The following is a 19718-nucleotide window of genomic DNA, read 5'->3' on the forward strand; positions in this document are numbered from 1 at the left end:
TACGTTTTTAAAATCGTGCTTCGAATACTAGCTAGCCCATGCTTGAATTTTTGAATTTCTTGTGGACTTTTTGATTTTTTATTGTTGATAGCTTGAGATTTTTGTGGTTTGATGATGAAAAATAAATCTTTGGTGATAGATTATTATGTTTAATTAAGTGATTTTTGACAAAATGCTTATAAAGAATTAAATTGTGAAATTTGCAAATTGAGGGGTAAAAATATGAAATAAATGGAAGATATGGGCTTATATGAACAAGATACTATTGGACCAAGCATGTGTATAAGGAAATTTTGAGTATTTTATATTGTTATGAAATAAGGACTAAATTGTAATAAACGTGAAAGTTTAGGGCTAAAGTGTAAAAATGTCTAAATATATGTTTGTGGATGAAATTGAATGAATTGAGGAATAAAAGAGTTAATTTTGAATGTATATAGATCAAGAACGAAAGAAATCGGATTTGGATCGGGGAAAATCTAAAGTTATAGAGTAATCAATCCAATTCGTCTATTCCGACTACGAGGTAAGTTCATATGCAAATAAATGTATTTAAATTGAATTATATGTGTTTACTTGCCATTGAATTGTTATGAATGTTGAACGAGTAATTACGAGATCCGAAAGTCCCTACGAACCTGAGGAATAGTATAGGATACAAATGTCATGAGATTAGGTTATCGAGATGTGATTACATGTAAGACCATGTCTGGGACATTGGCATTGTATTAAGATTACATGTAAGACCATGTCTGGGACATTGGCATCGTATTGTGGTTTCGTGTAAGGCCCTGTCTGGAATAGTGGCATCAATATGTATTTACATGTAAGACCATATCTGGGGTATGGCATTGTACGAACTTATGTGATTTTCGAGTATCCTTAATGATTCTGAATGGTTCAACGGGCAAAGTCAAGTTGAGAAAGATTATGTGAATGAGCTAATTGATTCAGGTATGTATGAGATTCATACGAGCATTGAGATGAGAAGTAATTGATGAACTTACATGTGAATGTGAATAATTATGCATTGAGAAAGGTTTGTGTATCTATATGTGCTTATACATGATTTACTTATTTGATGGATTCAAATATGATATTGAATATGTGTACAATGAAAAGGTTTTTGTAATTGAATGTGTTACACTATGTTTAACATATTTGAATTGATATGAATATGTTTATATGATAGTTTTATTTGTATATGGCTTACTAAGTTTTGAAAGCTTACTTTGTGTGTTCTTTCCATGTTTTTTAGATCATCGAAGCTAGCTCGGACATTGGGGATCATGAGGAACTATCATTATACTATCAACTACTTGCTGGTATTTTTAAAGTCTTGTATATATGGTGTATAGTTTGTATAGGCTAGTAAGTTGATGATATGTTTGTGTTAAGATTTCATCCATAAGATTTGGCTTACTTTTGGTTGGAAATGTTGATATGTATTTGGAAAGTTAGCCTAAATAATGTGTTTGGTAAGTAAGTTATGTGATATATATAATGCTTATGTGATAGCTTAATTATAGGATATTGAAATGGTAAGTTTTGTGGCATGATATAGATGATAAGGAATTGATGAAATGCATTTAGTAGTTATACAAACTTAATGACTTGAATATATTGAAATGGTATGTTTTGGTTGTGGAAATTAAGTAGTTGATATGGTTGATTATGAAATGACATGAAATGTTGTAAATTGGCATGTTTTGCCAGTCTATATTTGTGATAAAATGATACCATTTTGATGGCTAGGTGAGCATGAGAAAAGGGCAGAAAATTGGCCTTGCAAATGGCCTATTTTTGTCCACACGGGCTGAGACACTAGCGTGTGTCTCAGTCGTGTGCAACACTCGATCATGTTACATGGTTGTGTGTCCCCTGGGGTACCCTTCGATTTAAAGTCAGTATACCCTACAGTTTTGACATAGCCTAGACACACGGGTGTGTCTACTGGCCATGTGTGGCACACGGGCGACACATGGGCATGTGGTTGGCCGTGTCACCCAAGTTAGTAACCCCCCTTAGATTTCACACGGCCTGGCACACGGGCGTGTCCTCGACCGTATGGTGCAAATCAGCGTGTATGCCCTGTTTTCACACGGCTCGTGACACGTGCATGTCTGGTAGCCATGTGAGGCACACGGCCTGTTCACACGGGCGTGTGACCCTGAAAAGTTAGAAAATTTTACAGGTTTCTCAAAGTTTGTGAATATTATCGATTTAGTCCTGAACCACTTCTAAGTATGTTCAAGGTTTCGTAGAGCCTTACAACGGACATTGTGAATGTTTTGAATGGATTTTGAGTATGCATGTATAAATGTATGTGAATGAGGTGGGTTATCTAGTAATGCCTCGTAACCCTATTCCACTAACGGATACAAGTTAGGGGTGTTACATTTAATTGGTATCAGAGCTACGGTTTAGTCGATTCTAGGACTAACGTAGCCTGTGAGAGTCTAGCTATACATGCCATATATATATAAAATGTGATAGTGTGATGATTCTTGACAGTTAAAATGTGATTTTTTATATAGCAAATGGATCCCGATCGAGTTGTAGCTGATGATGTGGAAAGTAATGCATCGGTTCCTACTCAAGGGATAGCGTCGGCTGATTCTAGGCCGATTACAAGTAGCCATGAGGGAGAGGCTAAGCAAGCCTTCTTCTGGATGATGAATGAGTGGTTCACTCAGCATTTTAGAACTAATCCGGCTACTCCACAACCTTCACCCGTATCTAATCCTCCACAAGTCCCTGTTATACCACAAGCTGTGAATATGATACAATTGAGTAAGCCTCTGGTTGATAAAATTAGAAAATATAGGGCTGAAGAGTTTCGTGCTACTACTGATGATGATGCTGAGAGAGCTGAGTTTTGGCTCGAGAATATGATACGAGATTTTTGATGAAATGTCGTGTACTCCTGATGAATGTTTTAACTATGCTATTTCACTTCTGAGAGATACGGCGTATCATTGGTGGAAAACTTGATATCTGTGTTTTCTAAATAATGAGTCACTTGGGAGTTCTTTCAAACTGAGTTTAAAAATAAGTACATCAGTCAGAGATTCATAGATCAGAAACGCAAAGAGTTTCTTGAGCTGAAATAGGGTCGTATGTCTGTTACGGAATATGAACGAGAATTTGTGAGATTAAGTCAATATGCACAAGATTGTGTCTCACTGAAGCAATAATGTGCAGGAGATTTGAAGATGGCTTGAATGAAGATATCCGCTTATTAGTCAGAATTCTGGAAATAAAATAGTTTGTTGTGCTTGTTGAACGAGCATGTAAAGCTAAGGAACTCAGGAAAGAGAAATGAAATGCTGACTCGGAGGCTAGAGAGATACAAAAAAGATCATCGAATAAGTCATTTCATTCGGCATCCAAGAAATTCTGAGATGACTTTAGGTGTTCAAAGGCTACTGTGGGTTATTCTAGACGTGATCGAGACAGACAACCTGTGAGTTCGAAAGCTACCTCAGTAGCTAGTGTTGGTAACATTAGGCCTAACCGACCTAAGTGCAAACATTATGGTAAACGACATCTCGGCAACTGTAGATTGAATGATCGGGCCTGTTTCAAATGTGGATCATTAGATCACTTCATTTTTGAATGCCCTGAGTTGATTGAGCATGAGATAGTGCAGAATACTAGGCCGAGTAATACGGAAGCTCGAGGTAGACCACCCAGAAACACGGGTAATGTGGTTAGTAGCCAAAAGGGAACTAAAGACACTGCTGTTAGATCTGAGGCTCGTGCACCTGCCAGAGCTTATGCTATTTGCGCTTGCGAAGAAGCTTCGTCTCCAAATGTTATTACCGGTACTTTTACTCTCTATTATACTACTGTAATTGCATTGATTGATCCAGGATCGACTCATTCATAAATATGTGAAACTTTAGTATCTAGTAAGACTTTGCCTATAGAGTCTACTGAATTTGTGATTATAGTATCAAACCCCTTAGGCTAATGTGTCTTGGTTGATAAAGTTTGTAAGAATTGTCAGTTAATGGTTCGAGATTCCTATTTTTCGGTTGATCTGATGTTGCCGCCATTTGACGAATTTGATATAATTCTGGGTATGGATTGGTTAACATTGCATGATGCAATAGTGAACTGCAAACGGAAGGCGATTGATTTGAGATGTCAGAATAATGGGATTATTCAGATTGAATCAAATGATTTGAATGGTTTACCAACAGTGATTTCTTCGATGTTAACTCAAAAATATGTGAGAAAGGGTTGTGAAGCTTACTTGGCTTATGTGCTTGATACAGAAGTGATTGAAAAGAAAATTGAATCAGTGCCTATTGTGTGTGAGTATCCAGATTTGTTTCCTGATGAGTTACTAGGTTTACCACCGATTTGAGAGGTTGAGTTTGACACTAATTTAATGCCGGGAACTACTTCGATATCGATAGCTCCGTATCGAATGGCTCCAATAGAGTTAAAAGAGCTAAAAGCTTAGTTGCAAGAATTAACTGATAGAGGATTTGCACAACTGAGTTTTTCGCCTTGGGGTGCTCCTATTCTGTTTGTGAAAAAGAAAGATTGCATGATAAGAATGTGTATAGACTATAGACAACTGAACAAAGTGACAATAAAAAACAAATACCCTTTACTGCAAATAGATGGTTTGTTTGATCAATTGAAAGGGGCTATAGTGTTTACAAAGATAGATTTGAGTCGGGTTACTATCAGCTGCGAGTTAAAGACTCTGATGTACGGAAAACTACTTTTCAAATGAGGTACGGACATTATGAGTTTTTAGTTATGCCTTTCAGATTAATGAATGCACTGGTTGAACAAATCACGATAAGTTTTAAATTTATGATTGATCATACTTGAAAACTAACTATTATCACGATAAAGGCAAGCGCACCGATCAAACAGTAGTATAGTTTATAGCAAGACCAAAATGTCGAACCCACAGGAACTAAAAATACTAGTATTAACTCTCTTTTTATTATCTAGCCTAAAAATAAAGGGGTTTGTTTTATCTAAATTAATTAACTAAACTAAGAATGCACAGGAAGAAAATTGGGGAAATACTTTTGGGAAAAACTGATTGATTTGGACAATACCCAAGGGAAATTCCACCTAGACTTCACTTGTTATTTAACTCTGAATCAGACGATTTATTCACATACCTTGATCCGTAGAAATCCCTAAGTTATATTATTATCTCTTTCGAGACAAACAACGTCTAACCCTAGGTTGATTAATTGAAATCTCTTTCTAATTAAAACTGCTAGTGTTGCATTAACTCGATCTATGGATTCCCTTATTAGGTTTCACTCTAATCCGACAAAATTATGTCGCCCTATGTCTAGGGGTGCAATCAACCACGCTTAATTATGCTCGATTTACTCTTAGACAGGGACTTTTGCTCCTCTAAATAAGCACATCAATACTTGAATCAATATCCTGGAATATTAAAGTAAGATTTAAGAACTCATAATTAAGAACAAGTCAAATATTTATCATATAATTCAGAAAGTAAGAACAAGATTCGTCTTAGGTTTCATTCCCCTTAGGTATTTAGGGGATTTAGTTCATAAGTGTAAAAGAAAACATCTCAAAAGAATAATGATAACAAAACATAAAGAAAACCCAAAAACTCCTGAAGAAAATCGAAGGGAGATCTTCAGTCTTGAAGGATAATCTGGCTTCTGAGATGGATCAATCGGCTTTCTTCGAGTAATTCCTTACCTCCTACTCCATGTGTCTCCTTTTGTCCTCCTCTATGTGTTTAAATAGGCTTTAAAATGCCTTAAAGCCCTCTAAAGTGCCCTTTTCCGATTAGAACTAGACTTGGGCTCGATAGGGACATGCCCGTGTGCGAGTACTTCAAACTGTGTTAGAGTCTGTGGAATAGACACGGCCATGTGGCCTACCTGTGTAGGGAAGTCCAGGCCGTGTTGATTTCTCACGTTGGCCCATTTTCTCTGTTTTCGGCCCATTTCTCGCTCTTTTTACTCTCCTATGCCCACCAAAGTATAAAACATGAAATTAAAAGATTAGGAGCATCGAATTCACAAAATCTAAGGAGAAATCATCCATAAATGTGCTTAGTATGGGATAAAAATATGTATAAATTTATCAAATACCCCCACACTTAAGCGATTGCTTATCCTCAAGCAAAATCCTCAACTCAATTAAGAATTCATTTTTCTCAACTTATAATTCCTTTCAATAGTAATTCAAAATAAACCATAAGTAATCATACATTGAGAATTTGATTAGAAGAACATCAAAGTTTCAAACATTTCAAGTTGAGCATTTTATCACGAAAACATTAGGTGTCTCCCCTCATCTAAGTAATAACCTTTGATTCAAAATATCACAGAGTTCAACATCCTCACTAACGATTCACTCAAATCACTCGAAGTGTTTAAGGACAACAAATGAAGCACTCATTAGTTAATATGAAAAGTTATTACCATAGGCTTGTGTGAAAATCAACTCTCTACCACTATATATTGAGATGATACATCAATCAAAAGGTCTTTAGAGGGTTGTAACGTGGCTTTGGTTATGGGGTGTGGTTATAAGCTAAAAAAGAAGGTTAGAATCAAGATTGAGTTGAAAAATTACCTAACTAGTGACAATTTACATTCCTAATTGAGATTTTCTTCATGGATAACATTGTTTTAATCTAAGCATTATATAATTTAATAGTAAATTTTTTTAATAACAAATCAAATATTATTGAACTTTGCTAAAAAAAATAAAACATAGCTAAGCAATTTATTCAAATTGAATCTCGACAAAAATAGGGATCAAATTAATTGAGGGGATTTCAACAATAATGGGTTATGGGTTAATATAGAGGGTAAATCAACTAATGCCTTGTTAGGCTCAAGAGGTTTTACTAAGGGTTAATTATGGAGGTAGGCTTTTATGGAGTGAGTGGGTTAAACCTAGGTGCCTTTATCATCTCAACATACCAAATCAAAGGTGTGGTCTTGACATGCATAATCAAGCAAGTTCTAGAATAACAATTCAATATTGACGCACTCAAAGCAACAATAAAAGTTAGCATGAAAGAAATAATATATGCTTTAAAGGCTCAAGATCTCACAAAAATTATGAGTTTTTTTTTTTTATGTTTAACCTGTGAATTTCAGCCAAGATAATACCTAAACTTGGGGAAACAACCTAAAAATTTTTAATTCTCAAAAATCAACTTTATCTTGCTTGATTCTCTAATTCCTTAAAGTCTAACAATCAATGCTTAAATGCCTATGTTTTAATTCAAGAAATATCAATAAAAATCATAATTAATCAAAATTCATTGGAATAATGATATGAGAAGATTATTTGAGAACAAGACAAAATTCAAGGATTTTTTTGATAATGATATAAATATCCCCGCCACACTTAAGATGTACATTGTCCTCAATGTACAAAGTTAGCTTTACTGAAAAATATAGATATAAGATCATAAGATAGGGAGAGAAGTGAAACTTCCTGAATGATGAATGGAATCCTTGACTTGGAGTCATGGAAAGTAATCGGCAAAGGCAATGATGAGATTGGAAGAGGATACTCCGATGGTGGTAGAGGTCGGGTTCCACAACCACAGTGTCCAGCAAAGAGGTTATCGTGGTGGTTGGCCAGGACATAGTAGTCGTGGAGAACCTTTTCCAGTGGAGTTTCAAGTTCCTAAGTAATAGTGAGCTTTGGAGCTCTTTATAACTGCGATAGAATCAATAACTCTTTTGCAAATATAAAGAAGCATGATTACTCATAAAGAAATGGCCGAAAGTATAAAATTTTCAATATAAACTATAAAACCTAAGGATAAAATAAAATTAAAAGAAAAGAAAAATAAAATAAAAATTAGTTTTAAAAAGATAAAAATAAAAACATAAAAATAATAAATACAAGTCTTTAAACATCTTCATCGCTAGATGGTTCACGAGGTGGGGGCGACAATGAGATGTGAAGGTGCTGACAAATCTGATGTAGAGTTGCATCAATGTGATCAAAGCACTGGACACATTACTGCTCGAATCGAGTAAGGCGCTCAGAGATGTCAGAGACTGAAGCCACCACATGAACTGGATGATGAATAGGTGGTGGCTGAGAGGCTAGATCCTCGTGAGGCGGAGGGATATCATCGACATTGTCCTCTGGGTCCTCCTATTCGACTAACTGGACAAGGCGGTACTTGGGAGGATCAAATCCATGTCGTCGCTCGATCATCCTCATATGCAGCATACTCGGGATGCCCTGTGGGGACATCTGACCGATGAGAGTGAGGGAGGATGCTTGCGCCGCCGTGTTGAGAAGACTGAAGTACCATGCTAGGCGAGTCACATAAGGGGCCAATGGAAATGACTCCCTTTCTGTGCCGCTCCGTCTGATGGTGAATGGCGAGGGCAATAAAATAGGCAAGGTCGAATACGTGCCCATGCGCCATGCTCCATAAAAAATAGGCGTCGTTAGTGTTGACGACACCGATGCTCTTTCACCGTCCTGTTAGAGTGTGGGCTAGGATAGCGTGTAGGTATCTCAGGGATGGGGTGAGAGCCGATGCCTTGGAGTAACTCGGGTCATAGGTGGCCAAAACAGGGATGAGGGCCCTTCGGTAGTTTGAAGGAGAGTAGTGGATGTGGCGATGAGGCCGGCGAAGTCTTCGTCATCCATGAACTCCTCTGTACATAGTCCCAGTGCAACTTTGAACTCAGGCACTCTCAGTTGGCGAACTAAACTACCGAGACAGAATTAGACTGTTCCAAGATCATCAAACTCTGCCATAACAACATGAAGGTGGAAGGTTGAGCAGAGTTCGAGTGTGAGCTCGAGGTATGTCAGCTCAATGATTTCGAAAAAGAGCCCCCACGGTTCAATAGTCAGAAGAGCTCGGATAGCGTCAGCGAGTTAGATCTGCTCTAGCGCGGCGCAATCAATGCAAAGACCCACACCTAAGGTGTAACAGCCTAATTTTCAGTGGTGTCGGAACAATGATTCGAGATCCTTAAATCGGAAAAATGAGTAGGAAATATTATTAATTTAGTGAGTATAAGTTAAATGTGAAGTTAGGAAAAATTTTGAAGTAGTGAATAGTATACTAAAAATAAATATTAAAATAATTAGAATAAAAAATGAGGTATCGAGACCTCAAGAATTTTAAATCAAGCCACAAATATTTTTATAAATATTTATGGAGTGTTAATAAGTCAGTATTAAAGTTTCGTCAAGAAATTTTAAAGTTCTGATAGTTAATTGAACAAAAAGGACTAAATTGTATTAAATGCAAAATTGTGGGAAATAATTAAATAGCTTAAATGATAAAAGAAAGAGGGTTTAAAAGGAAAATAGACCCAAGGTCTCTTTGGGCTGGACGGCAATGGGATGAAATCAGCAAGAAAATAAGGAGAATTAAGGGTAAAATTGAAAAATTGCAAAATTTACTTAATAAAGCTAGGAATAAAGTGGAATTATCTAGATTTCTCTTTATTTTTCTGCATTCTCATCAGTAAAAAGACCATGGAAGAGTTCCCTGAAGCTGGTTTTTCATATTTTTACTTCAAGTAAGTTCAATTCTTGATTATTTCTTGAATTTTTTGTGTTTTTGTGACTTTTACAACTAGGTCCACTTGTTAAATTCATTAGTTTTTGATTCTATGAAAGAAATTGAAAATTGCTATGAATATGTGCTGGAAGTATATGATGATTTGGCTTGGAATTAGAGCTTTAAATTGTTTATATGCTGATTTTATTAAAAGAATTGAATAGAAAGTGAATGTTTGGGACCTAATTGTAAAAGAGTTTGAAGTTAGAGTTTTATGTAGAAATGCTGAATTTCAATAGTTATGAAATAACTTATAATGTCTAGGAAAAGTATTAATCGAGAAAATTATCTTAATTGAGGGGTTAATTGAGTAAGGATTGAATTGTATGAGTTGTGAAATTTGGGGCAAAATGGAAATCAACATTTTGCACTAAAACTGTTTTGGACAGCAGCAGTAGTCTAACTTTGAAAAATCACAAACAAAATTGTATCAATGTAATTAGAGGATGGATAAAATGTGAAATTAAAGCTTATTGAGTCTAGTTTGTGATAAAAGAAATGATGTAAGCAATGGAATTGTAAATCATGAGATATGATATATTTTGTGAGACAAGGTCAGAATGATTCCGGGTTCCCCTGTTCTGATTTTGTAAAATCATCAAAACTTAGATAAAAATAATTAGGGGCTTAAATTTATATTTTTAGAATCCTGAATGGGTCTATTTTCAAGAGAAACAAACGACAACACCATTCGAATCCTGTACAAGGAGATAATTAATTTTTAGTGAAGAAGGGTCAGAACTATCAGACAGCAGAACAGGGGAGACTTCAATGAATAAACTGTATTAATAGGCCCAACCAAAAAATTATGAAATTTTTATGGTAAGAAGATATGTGAGTCTAGTTTCGTGAAAAATTAGCGGATCTTAATTTGGAGTTCTTTAGCTTCAGATAAAAATAATTTAGTGACTATGACACGGGTGGATAGCTTGAATATTCACATAAGTAATTAGTGAAAATTATGGATAAAGTTACTTACAAGTGTGTTATTTATACCAAGGATGTGGATGGAGAGGAGGAGGAGGAAAAAATATATGAATGACTCGTGTATAAATTGATCACATACCCGATTATAATTGATAAGTGTTGGATTAGAAATGATATAAAGTTTTATTTGGAATATTTATTTTGAAATTATGATTATCGGTATAATACAAAAATTGAACTCGTGAGTTTATATGGCTAAATTTTGGTGATTATTTGTTAATTTTATGAATTTCATGATGTGTTATTTCATATGTATTGATGATAAAATTGTGAAAAATGTAAAAGCATGAGAATTGAATAAATGATCAAATTGAGCATTTTAGTTCAGTGACAAGATTAATTGCAGGAAAAGACCATGGTTGGACCATGGCAAGAAGTGATAAGTGATAGCTTCAGCTACACTTATCTGATCAAAGACAAGTGAAAGTGATAAGTGATAGCTTCGGCTATACTTATCTGATCAAGGAAAAATGACAAGTGAAAAGTGGTAGCTTGGCTACGATCGATGAAAAGTGGTAGCCGGTTACGATCGGTGAAAAGTGGTAGCTCGGTTACGATCGGTGAAAATGGTAGCTCGGCTACGGATCGATGAATAGTGGTAGCTTCGGCTACAAGTGACAAGTGATTTCCGTATAGGACCATATTTGGGATATGGCATCGGTGTGATATATGCTAATGTATAAGACCATATCTGGGATATGGCATCAGTGAGATATGTGATTCGTGTACGACCATAGCTGGGCTATGGCATCAATATGTGATATGTGATTACGTGTAAGACCATAGCTGAGCTATGGCATCGATATATGAATATGTGTAAGACCATAGCTGGGCTATGGCATCATTATGTGAAGATGTGTAAGACCATTGTTGAACTATGGCATCGAGAAAATGAAGTACTCAATTCCGTAAGACGTTCACTAATTTGACAAGTTTGGTAAGTGTTACATGGAATTATATGATACAGGAAGTACGAGTTGATAAGATATGAGTATAGAACTTGGTTGATAAATGAATTCATTTGTGATTATATAATTGTTCATCTTGAATGTACTGTCCATATGTATGGGTAATTCAAACGTATTAATGAATAAAGTTCAGACATGGAATAAATTGAATACGAGACAAATAATTATGAAATTGAACTCGGAATTCATGAAAATGACGGTTATTGATATATGGAGACATGAGACATTGGTATATGAATATGGAAAATGTTTGATAAATGTGTTTATTCATAATTATGGAATTATATACCTCATGTGTACTATTTACATAAAGATGATATTTCAAATACTTTGGTTATTTAAGCTTAAATATGAAACAATATGAAATCAAGATAAGTTGTTACAAAAATATATTTAGATTACGGAGATATGGTGATATATGTTGTATGATTACATAACGTGAAATTGTGTATATATATGAGAAATTTAATGAGAAATGAGCCCATACACGTTTCTTGTTATTTATATGAAGTGTCTGATGACAAGGGTGATGAAGTTGTAAGCGAAGAGTTACGGGTTGAAAACAGGCGTGTGACTCTCAAAGTGTGAAAATTTTCTAAGTCTTTGCAAAAGTTTCATATGTTTACGGTTTGGTCCCGAACCACCTTGAATGTATGTTTTGGGCCCCATAGGCCCATATAAGGGACGTTAAACATATGTATGAAAGTTTTTAATTTAGAAGAAATTTTATGGATGATTTTTACATGATTGATCATATTAAGTTCGGTAATGCCTCGTACCCTATTCTAGGCTCGAAATACGGGTAGGGGGTGTTACATTTATTTGTATCAGAGCTTCGATTTAGTCGATTCTCGAAACGAATGAGATGTGTAAAGTGTCTAGAAATACATGCCATATAAATCTGTGATAGTGTGATGTGTATGATCCGATCTAATCTTTGTTTTACATATAGACAGAAATACTATTTAATCGAGCTATTTCATAAAGTGTTGAAAGTGACACTGAGGTGTCTGAGTAAGAATGTGTTTATGAAGAGTCGAAACTTGCAAAGGTATGAAGAAAAGTTCATGATATGGATGTGATGAGGTACGAAATGAAATAGTCATAAATCGAGAAATATAGGAAAAGTGAAACAAAAGGGAACATCATTCGAGTCCTGTACAAGGAGATAATTAATTTTTAGTGAAGAAGGGTTGGAGCTGTCGAGACAGCAGTAGCATGGGGAGACTTCAATGAATAAAGCTGATTAATTGGCCCAACCAAAAATTATGAAATTTTATGGTAAGAAGATATGTGAGTCTAGTTTCATGAAAAATTAGCGGATCTTAATTTGGAGTTCTTTAGCTTGGATATAAATAATTTAGTGACTATGACACGGGTGGATAGCTTGAATATTCACATAAGTAATTAGTGAAAATTATGGATAAAGTTACTTACAAGTGTGTTATTTATACCAAGGATGTGGATGGAGAGGAGGAGGAGGAAAAAATATATGAATGACTCGTGTATAAATTGATCACATGCCCGATTATAATTGATAAGTGTTGGATTAGAAAGGATATAAAGTTTTATTTGGAATATTTATTATGAAATTATGATTATCGGTATAATACAAAAATTGAACTTGTGAGTTTATATGGCTAAATTTTGGTGATTATTTGTTAATTTTATGAATTTCATGATGTGTTATTTCATATGTATTGATGATAAAATCGTGAATAATGTAAAAGCATGATAATTGAATAAATGATCAAATTGAGCATTTTAGTTCAGTGACAAGATTAATTGAAGGAAAAGACCATGGTTGGACCATGGCAAGAAGTGGTAAGTGATAGCTTCAGCTACACTTATCTGATCAAAGACAAGTTAAAGTGATAAGTGATAGCTTCGGCTATACTTATCTAATCAAGGACAAATGACAAGTGAAAAGTGGTAGCTTCGGCTACCTGATTAGTGAAAAGTGGTAGCTCTCGCTACGATCGATGAAAAGTGGTAGCTCCGGTTACCTGATCAGTGAAAATGGTAGCTCCGGCTACTAGATCAGTGAATAGCGGTAGCTTCGGCTACAAGTGACAAGTGATTTCCGTATAAGACCATATTTGGGATATGGCATCGGTGTGATATATGCTACTGTGTAAGACCATATCCGGGATATGTCATCGATGAGATATGTGATTAGGTATACGACCATAGTGGGCTATGGCATCAATATGTGATATGTGATTACGTGTAAGACCATAGTGAGCTATGGCATCGATATATGAATATGTGTAAGACCATAGCTGGGCTATGGCATCATTATGTGAAGATGTGTAAGACCATTGTTGAACTATGGCATCGAGAAAAGAAGTACTCAATTAGTAAGGCGTTCACTAATTTGACAAGTTTGGTAAGTGTTACATGGAATTATATGATACTGAAGTACGAGTTGATAAGATATGAGTATAGAACTTGGTTGATAAATGAATTCATTTGTGATTATATAATTGTTCATCTTGAATGTACTGTCCATATGTATTGATAATTCAAACGTATTAATGAATAAAGTTCCGACATGGAATAAATTGAATACGAGACAAATAATTATGAAATTGAACCCGAAATTAATGAAAATAACGGTTATTGACATATGGAGACATGAGACATTGGTATATGAATATGGAAAATGTTTGATAAATGTGTTTATTCATAATTATGGAATTATATACCTCATGTGTACTATTTGCATAAAGATGATATTTCAAATACTTTGGTTATTTAAGCTTAAATATGAGACAGTATGAAATCAAGATAAGTTGTTATAAAAATATATTTAGATTACAGAGATATGGTTGATATATGTTGTATGATTACATAACGTGAAGTTGTGTATATATATGAGAAATTTAATAAGAAATGAGCCCATACACGTTTCTTGTTATTCATATGAAGTGTACGACTGACAAGGGTGATGAAGTTGTAAACGAAGAGTTACACGGCTTGAAAACACGGGCGTGTGACTCTCCAAAGTGTGAAAATTTTCTAAGTATTGCAAAAGTTTCATATGTTTACGGTTTGGTCCCGAACCACCCTGAATGTATGTTTTGGGCCCCATAGGCCCATATAAGGGACGTTAAACATATGTATGAAAGTTTTTAATTTAGAAGAAATTTTATGGATGATTTTTACATGATTGATCATATTAAGTTCGGTAATGCCTCGTACCCTATTCTAGGCTCGAAATACGGGTAGGGGGTGTTACATTTATTAGTATCAGAGCTTCGGTTTAGTCGATTCTCGAAACGAATGAGATGTGTAAAGTGTCTTGAAATACATGCCATATAAATCTGTGATAGTGTGATGTGTATGATCCGATCTAATCTTTGTTTTACATATAGACAGAAATACTATTTAATTGAGCTATTTCGTAAAGTGTTGAAAGTGACACTGAGGTGTCTGAGTAAGAATGTGTTTATGAAGAGTCGAAACTTGGAAAGGTATGAAGAAAAGTTCATGATATGGATGTGATGAGGTACGAAATGAAATAGTCATAAATCGAGAAATATAGGAAAAGTGAAACAAACGGGAACATCATTCGAGTCCTGTACAAGGAGATAATTAATTTTTAGTGAAGAAGGGTCGGGCTGTCTGGATGGCAGTGAGCAGGGAGACTTCAATGAATAAAGCTGTATTAATTGGCCCAACCAAAAAATTATGAAATTTTTATGGTAAGAAGATATGTGAGTCTAGTTTCATGAAAAATTAGCGGATCTTAATTTGGAGTTCTTTAGCTTCAGATATAAATAATTTAGTGACTATGACACGGGTGGATAGCTTGAATATTCACATAAGTAATTAGTGAAAATTATGGATAAAGTTACTTACAAGTGTGTTATTTATACCAAGGATGTGGATGGAGAGGAGGAGGCGGAAAAAATATATGAATGACTCGTGTATAAATTGATCACATGCCCGATTATAATTGATAAGTGTTGGATTAGAAATGATATAAAGTTTTATTTGGAATATTTATTATGAAATTATGATTATCGGTATAATACAAAAATTGAACTTGTGAGTTTATATGGCTAAATTTTGGTGATTATTTGTTAATTTTATGAATTTCATGATGTGTTATTTCATATGTATTGATGATAAAATCGTGAATAATGTAAAAGCATGAGAATTGAATAAATGATCAAATTGAGCATTTTAGTTCAGTGACAAGATTAATTGAAGGAAAAGACCATGGTTGGACCATGGCAAGAAGTGGTAAGTGATAGCTTCAACTACACTTATCTGATCAAAGACAAGTGAAAGTGATAAGTGATAGCTTCGGCTATACTTATCTAATCAAGGACAAATGACAAGTGAAAAGTGGTAGCTTCGGCTACCTGATCAGTGAAAAGTGGTTGCTTCTGCTACCTGATCAGTGAAAAGTGGTAGCTCCGGTTACCTGATCAGTGAAAAATGGTAGCTCCGGCTTCTAGATCAGTGAATAGTGGTAGCTTCGGCTACAAGTGACAAGTGATTTCCGTATAAGACCATATTTGGGATATGGCATCGGTGTGATATATGCTACTGTGTAAGACCATATCTGGGATATGTCATCAGTGAGATATGTGATTCGTGTACGACCATAGCTGGGCTATGGCATCAATATGTGATATGTGATTACGTGTAAGACCATAGCTGAGCTATGGCATCGATATATGAATATGTGTAAGACCATAGTGGGCTATGGCATCATTATGTGAAGATGTGTAAGACCATTGTTGAACTATGGCATCGAGAAAAGAAGTACTCAATTAGTAAGGCGTTCACTAATTTGACAAGTTTGGTAAGTGTTACATGGAATTATATGATCTGAGAAGTACGAGTTGATAAGATATGAGTATAGAACTTGGTTGATAAATGAATTCATTTGTGATTATATAATTGTTCATCTTGAATGTACTGTCCATATGTATTGATAATTCAAACGTATTAATGAATAAAGTTCCGACATGGAATAAATTTAATACGAGACAAATAATTATGAAATTGAACCCGAAATTAATGAAAATAACGGTTATTGACATATGGAGACATGAGACATTGGTATATGAATATGGAAAATGTTTGATAAATGTGTTTATTCATAATTATGGAATTATATACCTCATGTGTACTATTTGCATAAAGATGATATTTCAAATACTTTGGTTATTTAAGCTTAAATATGAAACAGTATGAAATCAAGATAAGTTGTTATAAAAATATATTTAGATTACAGAGATATGGTTGATGTATGTTGTATGATTACATAACGTGAAGTTGTGTATATATATGAGAAATTTAATAAGAAATGAGCCCATACACGTTTCTTGTTATTTATATGAAGTGTACGACTGACAAGGGTGATGAAGTTGTAAACGAAGAGTTACACGGGTTGAAAACACGGGCGTGTGACTCTCCAAAGTGTGAAAATTTTCTAAGTGTTGCAAAAGTTTCATATGTTTACGGTTTGGTCCCGAACCACCCTAAATGTATGTTTTGGGCCCCATAGGCCCATATAAGGGACGTTAAACATATGTATGAAAGTTTTTAATTTAGAAGAAATTTTATGGATGATTTTTACATGATTGATCATATTAAGTTCGGTAATGCCTCGTACCCTATTCTAGGCTCGAAATACGGGTAGGGGGTGTAACACCCCGAATTTGGGCCTAGAAGTATTGGGCCTTGAGTGGGGGTCTGTAAGGAGGTTGTATATAGGTATTTAATTGTGCAATGAAATGAAACAATTAAATGTTTGCTATTAGTGGTTAATGGCTTTGAGAAGTGTTGGAGAAATCTTGGGTTCAAACTTGGGCTTTAGCAAAATTTTGGTATTAAGTGAAAAAACACGGATGCTTGGATGAGGGTTTTAAATTATTGTGTTAAATAAATGACACAAGGAAGCTTGTAGTCTAGTGGTTGTGGTGTCATTAAGGTTGAATGGGAGCTGGGTTCAAGCCTTGGCTCTTGCAATTTATTTTGTTTTTTAAAAGGAACCTAGACTTTGGCCTTTAGACCTTATAATTAATTGGGGATAAAATATGACACAAAAAGCCTTGTGGCTTAGTGGCAAGTAGCGTGTGGAGCATTTAAGGGAGGCATAGGTTCGAATCCCATGGCAAGCAAAGAGCATTTATTTTGCTAATGAGGCGGCAAGAGTTGGTGTTGAATTTAAACTCTAATGTTGGAGGATCCCACATCGGAAGCTAACATAAGAGTGGATCTGTCGGCTTTAAATAGAGAGAACCATGAAGAGAGTAAATGTACCTTTCTTGGTGATCCCTTTCATTGTATGGCGTGCTCGTTTGGGTTGGGCGTCGGCTAAGAGTGCTCGGGCGTGGATTAACTCAGGTCTCCTATCGGTGTGTATTTATCACTACTCTTGTTGTTGGATGGCTACTTGGACGCGATGGGCGAAAGGGGCCATAATAGACTAACAGACCTCTGGCCCAATGGATAAGTTGTTTGATTGTGTAGTAAATATTAGACTAGGCTAGGTGAATCTCATATCGTGGCTAGATTTGGGCTAAAAGGCCACACGAGCGTGTGGGCCCATTTAATGAGAAAGGGCTTTAGGCCCATTCGTATTTTATCCTATTTAAAATACTTTGGTTTACAAAATTACCAAAATACCACGCTTTGTAAAATTACTAAAATACCCTTGGTTTATAAAATTACCAAAATACCCTAGTTTGTAAAATTATCAAAATACCCTAGTTTGTAAAATTACCAAAATACCCCTAATTTGTGAAATTACTGAAATACCCTCGACCTGTAAAATTATTGAAATACCCTCGACTTGTAAAATTACCAAAGTACCCTCGATTTATAGAATTACCGTTTTACCCTCGATTTGTAAAATTATCGTTTTACCCTCGATTTACAGAATTACTGTTTTACCCTCAGTTTACAAAATTACTATTTTACCCTCGATTTATAGAATTACCGTTTTACCCCCAATTTACATAATTATCGTTTTACCCCCGATTTACATAATTATCGTTTTACCCTCGATTTACAGAATTACCGTTTTACCCTCGATTTACAGAATTACCATTTTACCCTCGATTTATAGAATTACTATTTTACCCTTAATTTACAGAATTACTGTTTTACCCTCGATTTACAAAATTACTAAAATACCCCTAGTTTGTAAAATTACCAAAATACCACTGGTTTGTGAAATTATCGAAATACCCTCAATTTGTAAAATTACCAAAATACCCCTGATTTACAAAGTTACAGAAATACCCTTGACTTTCTAAAAATTGTAGAAATACCATTGGTTTACAAAATTACTGAAATACCCTTGGTTTGTAGATTTACCAAAACACCCTTGTAGGATGAAATGACTAAAATACCCCTATTAGGTAAAGTGACCGTAAAGCCCCTGTAGGGTAAAGTGACCGTGATGCCCCTGTATGGTAAAATGACGAATATGCCCTTATGTTCCGTATGACTGATGTGCTTAGGATTTACATATATTAATATTGGATTAGTTAACTTTGAGTGACAGGTGGTGGTTATGGTAGGCGATTGACTTTGGAAACGTTTCAACTTCAACCCGTAACAGGTGTGTACTAACGCTCGTAATAGCTTAGATTAATATTTCTTTGAAAAGTGAAAGCTTCATACTTTAGTGATTCGGGAATTAATATTTAGATCTATTTTCACGCATGTTTAAGTTGGATTCTAGCAGATATGGGGGTAGGAAGGTATTTGGAGCGTTCTTCAACGAGTAGATCTCTTGGTAAGTATTGAACCTTCTTTCCATTTGTATCTTGTGGTTTAAGAAAAGTGAAAACCCTCGTCGACTAAGGCTAAAAGGGTTTTGGTGTTATTTGGTTTGTTGGTGCTAGTGAGGATTAAAGGCTACCGATCGAGGAGTGTGTGAAAAGCTTGGATCATCGGAGTGACTAAATCTAGTCATCAACCGGCAAAGGTATGAACTCAAGGGCCATTGTGGATGGTGGCCGAATGTGTAAGTGATGATAATAGGTAGTTTTTGATTTGGTTTAATAATAACATGGTCTAATCTATAAGTGGTTGATTATAGGACAACTCGCATAGGAGATCTCGTCAAGGAATATTGCAAATCAGGTGTGTAACGAACCCTTTTTCTTAGCTTAAAGTGATAAATGCCGAAAAGTCAAAAT

The sequence above is a fragment of the Gossypium arboreum genome, chromosome 12 (assembly GCF_025698485.1).
Source record: "Gossypium arboreum isolate Shixiya-1 chromosome 12, ASM2569848v2, whole genome shotgun sequence".
Taxonomy (NCBI): Eukaryota; Viridiplantae; Streptophyta; class Magnoliopsida; order Malvales; family Malvaceae; genus Gossypium; species Gossypium arboreum.